We start from the raw sequence: 12,397 nt of genomic DNA on the forward strand, positions 1-12,397 counted from the left end.
AATCTCATGGGGGTGGGAATAAAGGGTGTCTGATTCATTGATCTAGCAAAAAAGCACCCCCCAAGACCTCCCAAAGCATTAATGTGTCTCTGATGAATAAGGCTTAATCATACTTTCTGCATTTTCCTATATGCAGTCATCCATATGATAATCCATCTCTACTATTTATTATTAGTGCTCATCCTGCCTATATCGTGCATTTATTTGTCTTTGGACATGGAATGGATGATGGTCAGTTGTAATGGGAATACTGAAGGGTTCATAAAATCATGGGAGTGTATTTTCTGGAATTTTAGTAAACATATTCAGGTTTAAAATAAGATCATGCCAAAGGCACCAGATAATTCTCCTCAATAGTTGAAAGGAAACTTTAAGCTAGTAATTATATAGAATATAGGAACATCATTTATTATACATAAGTTTCTTTACTATCAAATTTTCTTATGATTAAGCCAGGAGAACTGTTTGGTTCAAAATACACTAAAGTTCCCTTTCATACTGCATTTGGTATAATCTGCCTATTTAGAGTAGCACCCAAGCAGTTATTAGGAATGTCCATATGACACAGAAGTCTTATCTTAGCATTAGTCAATCTTCATGCTTAGAGATAAATGCAAATTGTGTCATATTCATTCAATTTCTATATGTGTTTCAATTCCATTATAAAAACAATATAACATAAAAATATTTTATTCACTTGACCATTCAACCTTCAGAAGGAGAACTTTCCTTTTCTCCATTTTCTTTTGTTCTAAGATTTTTTTGTTCAATAACAATATGAGACAAAATTTTGAGGTCCTTTTTTCCCCTAGAGATAGAGCATTCAGATTACTGCTTGGAACAATAGAAAATCTAGAATCAAGCAGTGGTCATATATAAAAAAATATCTTGGAGGTGAATTGAGCAGTCTTCTGGCTAAGAGAGTGATTAGTCAGACTTATCTAACTCCCAACATTAGTCCTGGCTTTCACCACCCACTTTTTAAGCAGTTCTTTTTGTATAAGTGAGTTTACTCTCTGGCCTTCCTCATATTAAAGATGATAGGTCAAATCCTGAAAATAAAAAATTTCAAACTGCATTTTTCTTATTTTTACAATGAAAGTTTGGTGAATATTTGTACATTACATGTCCTAATGTTGAAATGTAACTCTAAGCTAAAGGTAATAACTGGAAATATAAAGGGGAAAAAAGAATTATTGGTCTTAAAACAAATCCTACATTATTAAAATATTTTATACAAAACATTCCTTTAGGGATTGGGTGGGTGATACTATTCCTGAATAAACTTTTCCTTAAAGAAACTAATTTCTTGCCATAAATCATTTATGGATCTAAATATGCATTACTGAAATAGTATTATAAAGACAAATTATCAAATTTTTATACCGTAGTCATCTTTCAGCAAAAGATATCATTTGAAGACTCTTTTAAAGTACTGAGTCTATTTCTCAGAGTAAAGACTAAATTAATTTTGAACTTTGAGTTATATCACAATATAATATTCTCATGTATAATATCACAATGAACTCTAGTTCAAAAGCTAACAGACTTGTTAATGAGTTTTGTGCTCAGCATCAGCAGTAACTTTCTAGTTTTTCAATTACCCTTAGACATTTGACTACTCTATTAGATGATTGTAATTTTAATAGTAGTTATATTTGAACAAACTATATCTGACCTAGGATAAAACACATGATGTATTGATAATGAATTTAAATTATGTAAATATCTAATGCATAAGTAAATTGAAGGGAAAGTAATTATCACATAGAAAATGTTTTCTTCTTTTGTAAAAGGAATATTCAATCTCTTTTCCTGATTCTACATTTCTTAAGGCTATACTTTTCCATGATTTTTGGTAATTTCTATTTTTTTTTGCATTATATTCCAAAGTCTAAAAGAAAACTCTATTATATGGGCTTATTTTCTTTTGAAATAAGAAATTCTCTCTCCTAAAAGCCAAATTAATCAAATATTCGGATTAGCTGGATTCTTGTTAACTAAAATCAAAACTATTTTTAAATTATATAGAAAAAACTATAGAATATTTCATTTGCAATAGATTAAGACAATCAAACCAGTTCTTTTTAAATACAATTTAGAGCTTCCAGTTTATTTGGTAGATACAATAGAACATCAGAATAAAACTCCACTAGACTCTGAAAAACATGGAAGCCCAAAGCACCCTCCCAAGCTTTAAATTGCTAACTGCTTAAGGGGGATTTTGATTAAAGTATTTTTACATACCTTGCAATTAACTTTATAAAAACCATCCCAATCAATCAAACAACATTTAATGACTTACTAAGTGTCCAACCCTGATGAGGCCTCTTTCTTAATATACAGAAAGGAAAGTAGAATGCTATAAAGTAAGACATCCCTAAATTACTCCATATTTTCCCCTCAGGATGATAAGCTATCCCATAATTTTAGCTAGGCTAGAATAAATAGCATAAATTTTGGAGAGTGCTCCACAATGTTGCAAAAATAAATAGATTCCAAGCTACACGTGAGATATTTTTTACTAGTATTTTATGGGTATTGTTTTGTCATATGAGAACACTCAAAATATAGTTCTAATGTTAAGGCAAAGACTGCTTTTACACAATGCAAAGACAATAAAAAATATTATAGGATAAGGCTATAAAAGTGAATTTGTATATTATACAGATATATTTACATATATATGGAAATATTTATGTATATATTTGAATTATTTTTCTGAATCTTTAAAGTCAGAGATGGTGGGTGTGGGTCAATATTCACAGAGTCTAAATAAAGTGTTCTTTTAACCAGGTCAATTTAAAAAAAAGGGTAAAGGGTACTTTGCATAAGGTTCCCTTAATTTTAAACTGAACAAAGACTTGTCTTCCTAATTCCATCAAGAGCCCCTTCAGCTATTGCCATTTCTTTCTGAAAAGGCACTCTTTTTACTGGAATGTCGGGTATCCTGAGTTCCTTCTGCCCTATTGTGAGTCCCCCCCCACACACACACACACATATACACATCATCCTGAGCTGCCCCTATTCCATCCTGATTTGGGGAAGTCATACCCTTCTTTGATTGGACAAACAGGAATTAACATTTTCAGATCCTTCCTTCCGATAATCAAAACTAATTAAACCCCAGGTGAGGGTTTCATATTGTGGTTTTGATTCTCTAACTAGATACCCCACCACACACACACACACACATGCACACACACACACACACACACACACACACACACACACAAACACACACACAGCATGCACGCACACCTGAACAATTTTTGATTTGGAGCAATATAAATAAATGTGAATGTTAACCTAATTCTGTTTGGCTTATTCTTAAGATCAAAACTTCTGGTAATTTTTGTCCCTGATTAGGACAAAGTTTGGGAAGACTAACTAACACACATTTTTTTTACAGTGATTTCTCCTCACTTTTGGGAAACTTTCACAATTATACTGGAATGATACCCACATTGCAACTAGAATATAGAGGAAAAAAGTGTTGAAATACAGCTCTGCTCTTTATTTTTTTACCTCTTTGATACTGGGTCAGTCTTTCTATTCTCAGGACTTAGTCTCAGAAAATTAAGAACTGGAAGAGAATTCAGAGGCCCTTTAATTTAACCCATATTTGAACAAAAGTTTTCTTTACATCATGACTCATCACTCATCATCTATTTTTCTTCTAATCTTTCAAATTGATAAAGGTAATTCTTCTTAAAAGATTTCTTTGTCAAGGGGGATAGTGAGATTTGATGAGATTCTCTCTAATTTTCTCTAATTATGCACTGAATCTGAATCATGGAACCTGACTTTTTAGGTTAAAAAAGAACTACATTGAGAAAGAATATTTATTATGTCCCTATATATTGATCAACTTAATCAGATAAATTCTGGAACTCCATTAGACTTTAACTTTTTAGTAATAACTCATGTCTTAGTGTATTATGTTTGCCTCTATATAGCAGTAAACTATGATATGATTAAGTTTCATTAATATAGTTCTCAATTCAATGCATAATTTGTACATAGTTTATTGGACTAATTATTTTATATACTATAAAAGTTTATATATTAATTTATCTCCCTCAAAATGATTAGGAGGCTGCTGAACAAATAGCCTAACTAGTTCAGTGGTGTCAAACAAATATCTTATGAATGTATAAATAGACTTTATGCAAAATGAATATTTACCAAGGAAGACACCACTAATATTTGATGAGCTCAGGAAAGATTTCAAGTAGAAATTGATACCTGAGTTGAATTTTGAAGTAAACCAGCAATTCTAAGTGGTGAAGAGGAAGAACATTCCATGCCCTAAATAATGTCAAAGGGATCATGTAACATTTCTAGAGTGGACTTAAATATGGAGTTCACAGTTCCTTTACAAAGCTCATTCCCCCTTGAAGAATTCTGACTTGTGTTTGTTTGTGTGTGAATGGTGCTTCTTTATTCACTTTTTAGTGATATATTTGAGGAGAACCAATTAGGCAGAGAACTAAAGAAGACCACCATGTGAGCTATTAGAAATCAGTGTCCCTTAAAATTTAGGAATGAACTGTGTGGACCTATTAATTTTTTTCTTAATATCAAGCCAAACTTTTTCTTTTTTGCAATTTCCACCCATTACTCTAAATTCATTCCCTTGGAGTAAGCAAGACAAGTTTGAATTCTTGCATTAGAAAAACCCCCACATTGTTTGATAGCTCTTATGTCCCCTTCAATTGTTCTTTTCTTTAATTCAAGTATCAACAATTCCTGTCATTGTCATAAACCATAATTTTGAGTTTTGAGTTTTGGTCCCTTCAAAACATGGTCCTCTTTTTTAAGACCTTTTGTAGCAATATTTACTATTAAGCAGGATTGAATTCTGCATACTATCTAGTAAAATGATATCCATAGAACCACAGTAGTAATAGGGTTTGGGATAAAATGAAACTGAGATGTATGGTTTGCTAAGGAGAAAAAAAGGGATGCTGGATTCAAGTTATAATTACCAGAATTAGTGCTTCTTTCTCATTCTCGTTCTCATTCTCGTTCTCGTTCTCGTTCTCGTTCTCATTCTCGTTCTCCTTCTCCTCCTTCTCCTCCTTCTCCTTCTTCTCCTTCTCCTTCTCCTCCTTCTCCTTCTCCTTCTCCTTCTCCTTCTCCTTCTCCTTCTCCTTCTCCTTCTCCTTCTCCTTCTCCTTCTCCTTCTCCTTCTCCTTCTCCTCCTCCTTCTCCTCCTCCTCCTCCTCCTTCTCCTCCTTCTCCTTCTCCTTCTCCTTCTCCTTCTCCTTCTCCTCTCCTTCTCCTTCTCCTTCTCCTTCTCCTTCTCCTTCTCCTTCTCCTTCTCCTTCTCCTTCTCCTTCTCCTTCTCCTTCTCCTTCTCCTTCTCCTTCTCCTTCTCCTTCTCCTCCTTCTTCCTCTTCGCCTCCTTCTCCTCCTTTTCCTCTTTCTCCTTATCCTTCTTCTTCTACTTCTTCTATTACTACTGCTACTACTACTACTACTAGTACTACTACAACTACTACTACTTCTACCACTACTTCTGTGTCTACCTTCTGCTTCTACTTCTTCTTCCTTTTACTTCTTCCTTCCACTTCTTCATGCTATTCAGGAGGAGGGACTTCAATTCTATTCTTTCACTTTAAAAACAAGATTTCTTAAACTATTGACCTATTTTTAATTTTTCTATTTATTTAGCAAATAGAAGGTACCTTGATATTAAGCAAGCAATGGAAATGCTGGAAGGGTACTAAGCCACTGTCAGTCACTATCACACATGAATATCTCTGCTTTGCTTTACAACAATCTCATTTTGAAATAAGTACTTCTCTGAGGAAATTGTGGAATTGTAATATAGTGAAAAGTGATTTCTTGCCAATGGGACTGGGGTCTAACTTCTACTCCGTAACATTTATTTTTGTCAGGGGACACTTTGATTCAGATAACTCATACTGCAAGAATAGAGATAGCACATTTTTTTGTTTAAGAATGAAATATATTTTTAAAGGGTCTTGTTCTTCCTTAAACACTATTTATGGTCTCTTACCTTTATTCTTTAGCTCATATTGTACCAACTCATAATATTCTCTTCCATTCTCCCCACTTATTCAAAATTTTTCTGTTCTTCAATGTAAAAAGCACCTCTTCATAAAAAAATAAAAAATATACACTAACCTGAAACAATTTTATATTTCTCATAATTTTAATGTGTAAGAACTATACAATTTGTTTGGCATCTAAAAGTATTTTATTAAACAATAATATATTTATTAAGCATCTAATATTTTTAATACATTGCCTAAGGGCAGATATAAAATTTAGATGACAAATATTTTGATGTTTTATGTGGTTTGTAGTCTCTGGATATAAAATACCAACAACAACAACAACAATAGTAATAATAATAATAATAATAATATTGAAATTATAATGATGTAGTGGATAAAGCATGGGCCTTGGAGTCAGGAGTACCTGGGTTCAAATCCAGTCTCAGACACTTTATAATTACCTAGCTGTGTGGCCTTGGGCAAGTCACTTAACCCCGTTTATTTATTGTGCCTAATAGAATAAGATATGGCTTTATTCATTAGAAAGGTACAAAAACATTTCCAGCCAAGATGGCAGAGAGAAGACAGGCACTGTGCTAACTTGCTGCTTACAAGAAACTCATTTGAAGAGATACTTATAGAATAAATGTAAAAGGTTGGAGAAAAATGTATTTTGCTTCACCTGAAGTGAAAAAAGCAGGGGTAGCAATCCTTATCTCAGACAAAGCAGCAGCAAAAATAGATAGCATTAAAAGAGATAAGGAAAGACACTACATCCTCCTAAAAGGTACCATAGATAATAAAAGTAATTTCAATACTAAATATGTATGTACCCAATAGTATAGCATCCAATTTCTTCGAGGAGAAGTTGGAAGAGCTACAGGAAGAAATAGACAGAAAAACTCTAATAGTGGTAGACCTCAACCTCCCATTCTCAGATTTAGATAATTCTAATCATAAAATAAACAAGGAAGTTAAAGGAGGTAAATAATAGTTAGAAAACCTAGATATCATAAACTTATGGAGGAAATTGAATGGGGATAGAAAGAAAATGCTATGTTCTCTTGCATTAAATTTTCCATTCTTGCTGAACTTTTATGAAACTGTAATTATATTTTAGTTAGTCACATTTATGTTTTATACCTTTGCAACAAGATTCAGAGGTTTTTTCCTGTGGTAGTGTCTATGCAAGTGTTCAATAAATCGTTGACTTGCTCTGAGTTGTACAGAATGAGTAGAAATCATATCATATTTATATGAAGTGTCTCACTATAATGAGAAGGTAATTAGGTGGCTGAGTAGATAGAACACTTATCCTAAAGTCAGAAAAACCTGACTACAAATCCAGCCTCAGACCCTAACCAATTGTATAACTCTAAATAAGTCACTTAACCTCTGTTTTCCATAATCCACCTCGAAGGAAATGATAAATCACCCCAATTGCTCCCCCACAAAAGAACACTATGGGAAATATGGTCCATGGTGTCACAAAGAGTCTTGCACAACTAAATGATTGAAAACTAACAAACACAAACCCATAACTATAATTTCTTTTTTTTTAAAGTTTTTTTGCAAGGCAAACAGGGTTAAATGGCTTGCCCAAGGCCACACGGTTGGTAATTATTAAGTGTCTGAGGCCGGATTTGAACTCAGGTACTCCTGACTCCAGGGCTGATACTATAACCACTGTGCCACCTAGCTGCCCCCATAACTTTAATTTCAATTAATATAGTACAAGGAAAATTACAAACTATTAAGCAAACATCAAAATGATCTCTGCATATCTAATGGAATACAGATCAAATTCTTTCTTTTTTTGGGGGGGCTTTTCAAGGCAGTGAGGTTAAGTGACTTGCTCAAGGTCAAACAGCTAGGTAATTATTAAGTATCTGAGGTTGAATTTGAACTCAGAACCTCCTGATTCCAGGGCTGGTGCTCTATCCATTGTGCCACCTAGCTGTCCATAGGTCAAATTATTTCCTAACACTTCCAAGAGTAATTTATTTATACTGCACATGTCTTGTTTAAGCATCCAGGAGATTTCCTCAATCATATGAACACTGAATACTTTCTCTGTTCTAGATATTTTATGGATGTAAGTCATCATCTACTTACAACCAAGCTTGTGATCTTCACCTCCTCCATTACTTTATTTTCTTTACCAACTTAGAAGATAGATTATGTATTTTAATTAAAATAGTTCAATCAGAAAAATAGAAACATGAACAAAATATTCCTGCTGGAGTATATTCTCCCATAGGTAACCATATAACCAATTGGACAGAGAGAGAGAGAGGCACTTGTGACTAGAAAACATGTAGATCTAGTAAAAAATATATAAAAAGTTATTCCTGTCATGCATGTTCAAAAAGCACACATCTCATATAGCTCATGCCTCTGGATACTCATGTCGGATCCACCAAAAAGCTCTCAAAATGTTTAATTGTATAATCAAAGATTTTGCTTTTTCAACTGACTTGGAGTTCTCTATTGCTCTCTTGACTCTTCTCAAATGGTTTCTATGCTAGTATCACTTCTAAACTTCAAAATTATCAGATATTCTGTAAGCTCTTCATCTACAGAGAGGGGTAGGTCTTTCAGCTCTTATAGCTCATAGCCCCAGGACTTCCCTTTTAAAAGTTACTATCTTTCCTTTGACTAGATGGAGATTTATATAGATGGTTAAAGCATTCTTTTAAAAAATTTCATACTGCCATTCAAGTTCTCTTAATTTAATTTTTTACTTAAATTGCTGAATAAAATTCCTTTTAACTCCTCTATAGCTCCCAGTTGCTAACCTGGATCTCCTTCATTATCACCCAGTAACTTTGATGAATGAACCAGCAAAGGAGTTTGGAGAAGAAATTCATTTCAGCAGACAAACTGTCCTTGATTACCATGCATATCAAATGAGGAGCAAACTTAAAAGAGCTAGGTAGACTTGCTGAAGTGAATCATCTTTATTCTGTTTCCCACTCAACAATTAAACTTGAACTTAGAAATCTACTCAAGTTAATTGAATATCTTCTGAGGGTTGACAATATTTCCATTATACTTGGATTTGAACTATCTTTTTTCACCAAGAAATTTCATATCACTAAATGTGTATATAGTACAAGTGGATATATATATATATATATATATATATATATATATATATATATATATATACATATATATGTATAGTGCTTCTCATATGTGCACTATATTCAGTGGACCTGAAAAACACAGATTTTCAACATGTTGGGTTTACTTTCTACTTAATTTTCCTGTTAATATAAGTAAATATGATTTGAAGTAATTGATCCAAAGAAACCTTTGTTTTCTTTAGTCTTCTTTTGGCAAGGCATAAAGGAAGCAATAGCTCAAATTCAACAAGATGTAGGAGGAGAAAAATGTGGCAGAAAGAACAAAGGAAAGAAGTGAGAAAAATTTCAGTTCTTTATTTTTTAAGAGCTTCTTCTTGATGCCTGGTAGGTTTATGACCTTCTTTGAGATTGCAGGAGTTCATTCACTTCACATTTTAATCAGAATATTTATAAGCATCTATCTAGTTCTTTAATTTGAGACAACTAATCTAAGTTCTTGTGGGAGAAAACATTCAATTACATTTTCATATAGTTCACTATATCAAATCACTGCCAATTTAAGAAAGAAAGTTGTCAAAAATAAATTAAACAAAGAGTTCAGGATAATGTCAAAATTATTTTAACCCTATAATATATCAATTTGCCTTAGGTAGTTGAGATAATATGAAGGTTAAGGGTAAATTCACTGGGAATTCATCTGAGTCTAGTTATGCCACATGTGAAGGAAAAATCCTTTGGATAAAACTGATATTTCACAATAGAAAATAAAATTGTGTAGTTAAAGCTGTTTTATTTTGAATTCAGAGCATTTACAAAATTAGATATTTAAGGTTGTTTGGATTATGGAAAGGCAGATACACAAGTGCACTATTGATGAAACTGTAAATTGGTCTGGCAATTCTAGAAAGAAATTTAGATAATAAGAAGATAATTAGGATATTCATATCCTTTGATGACGAGAATGACCTGCTAGGCATACCTCTAAGAATAATTATAAAAAAGACCTGTTTTATGATACAAAAATATTTACAACAATTTTTTTATAGGAGAAAAACTTAATCAATGCTCATCAATTGGGGAATGACTAAAATTGTTTTATGTGTGTATATAGAAGGTTATTATATTATAATAAACAATATTATTGATATAGATAAATATGGAATAAATTATATGAACTGAAGCAAAGAGAAGAAACTAAAAAAAAAGAAAAAATTGTCACAACAATGATAACATAAATTGAAAGATCAATGACAATTGAAAAGTTAACAAAATGCTATGAACTCATAATGACCAAATTATATGAGATGTAGGGGACTGAATTACCTTTTCTGATTTGGAGAAGTGTGAGATTATGGTTATGAAATACTACAGATGATATCATATGTATATTTTCTTGATCTTTTGTAGCCCGTCAATTTTGTAAACCTGATGTCCTTTTCAGTAAAATGATCTTGACAATATTTAATTATTTCAATGAAATTGCTTTGTAAGCTTTTAAATCATTACAAAAATGGTTTATTAATAGATATTCATATTTTTGTTATAAATTTTAAGAACTTTTGTTAATGTTACAATTATAATATTTCATTCAATATTCACATGAATTATTGGCATTATTTCCATAAAAGTCATATTTTGTAATATTTGATATTAAAATGATTCATTATTTTAGTTTATTTCTCTCTGAGCAAATCCTTGAAATGGTTTTTTCAACTGCCAAATATGTTTCATAACCAATTTGTTTGCTCTCTTTTTACTACTATTCTAACATTCTATTCTTTTATTAGATAAAATTTACAGTGATTCATTTTGGAGTCTGATCTGGAATTGACATATTTGACAGGATTTTGACACTACATGATACAAGAAGGAGACACATTTATTTTCACTGATTAACTGGAGTAAGTGTTAGTAAAATGCTTGAGTTAGTTGCTTCTTTCATTGACTTCATTAGAACCTATGCCATGAACAATAATCTTGGTTCAATTGACTTTTGAATGATTAATTCAGAAAAGATTTTGAAAGCATCAAAAGAAAAGAAAAGAAAAAAGAAATGTGTCATTTTCTTGGTCTTTGCAAAAGCTGTTTCCTGGAAAGCAGCCAAGAGTGGGGAACCATTTCTACTAACCCAGGATTAAGACATCTGAGTCACCCCTTTTTTGGTAACAATAAGGAAAAAAATAAAATAATATTTTGACTAAGAGACGATTAAAACTTTAAAAGAAAATATAAACTCAGGTATACCATATTTCCCCATGTATAAGATGTACCCATTTTTGAAAAATTTGGGGTCTAAAACCTAAGAATATCTCATACAGTGGTTGTAGATTTTTTTACTTGCATTTTCTGCTTTTTTTGTACTTATTGTCTTTGTGCTCATTGTTTTTCATTTATTACCAGTATATTAGGTTGTGTTTTGCCATGGTCTGCCCAGAAATGACTCAGAAAATTATTTTCTTCACTGCTGAATTCAAATTAAAAATGATCCAGTTTGCAAAAGTGAATGGACATTGTGCTGTTGAATATCATGACCAAACAATCCAAGAGTGGCTTTGGAAAGCAGAAACCTTACTGAAAATGCCAGGGCAGAAGAGGGCAAGGCAGCACAAGGTCTGATTTAGAGAGGGAATTGAAGAGTTTGATTGAAGAGCAAAGGGTCTTTGGAATTCCTGTGTCCACAAAGATGGTTCATCATGAGTCAAGAAGAATTGCTGATGAAAAAGAAGTGACACAATTGGTGCTTCAGATTCATGAAATGAAAAGGATTAAGCATGCATCCATATATCACACTTGCCCAAAAGATGTATGAAAGCTTTGGGCAGGTCCTTGCATTTCATGATGAATAAAATTTGAGTTCAAAGACGTTTTGTAATACATTTTTTTCAAAGTTCAGACATCAAAATTAAGGTGCATCTTTTATATGGAGAAATATGGTAGTTATCTGAATTTGATGGTTAGGGTCAAATTGTATTATTTTATCCTATGCTAAGGAATAAAACTCAAAAGTGAAAGAAGAAAAAGGCATTAAAAAGAAGAGGGAGAGACTAAATTATTTTAAAGGGGACATTATATTCAAATAATTATTTCATTCTACTTTAGGTTTTTTCTTCCATGGAAATATCATGTTTTCCAAAGGAAAACAAATGTTAATAAAATTTAATAAATTCCAGGTCTATATCCTGAATTATTCAAATTAAAGTCCTCTATTAAAAAAAAACGGTTTGGTTGGAACTGAACACGATACTCTATAATTTCTGACCAAACAGTCTAGAGTGAAAA

Source organism: Macrotis lagotis, chromosome 3, assembly GCF_037893015.1.
Source record: "Macrotis lagotis isolate mMagLag1 chromosome 3, bilby.v1.9.chrom.fasta, whole genome shotgun sequence".
NCBI classification, from domain to species: Eukaryota; Metazoa; Chordata; class Mammalia; order Peramelemorphia; family Peramelidae; genus Macrotis; species Macrotis lagotis.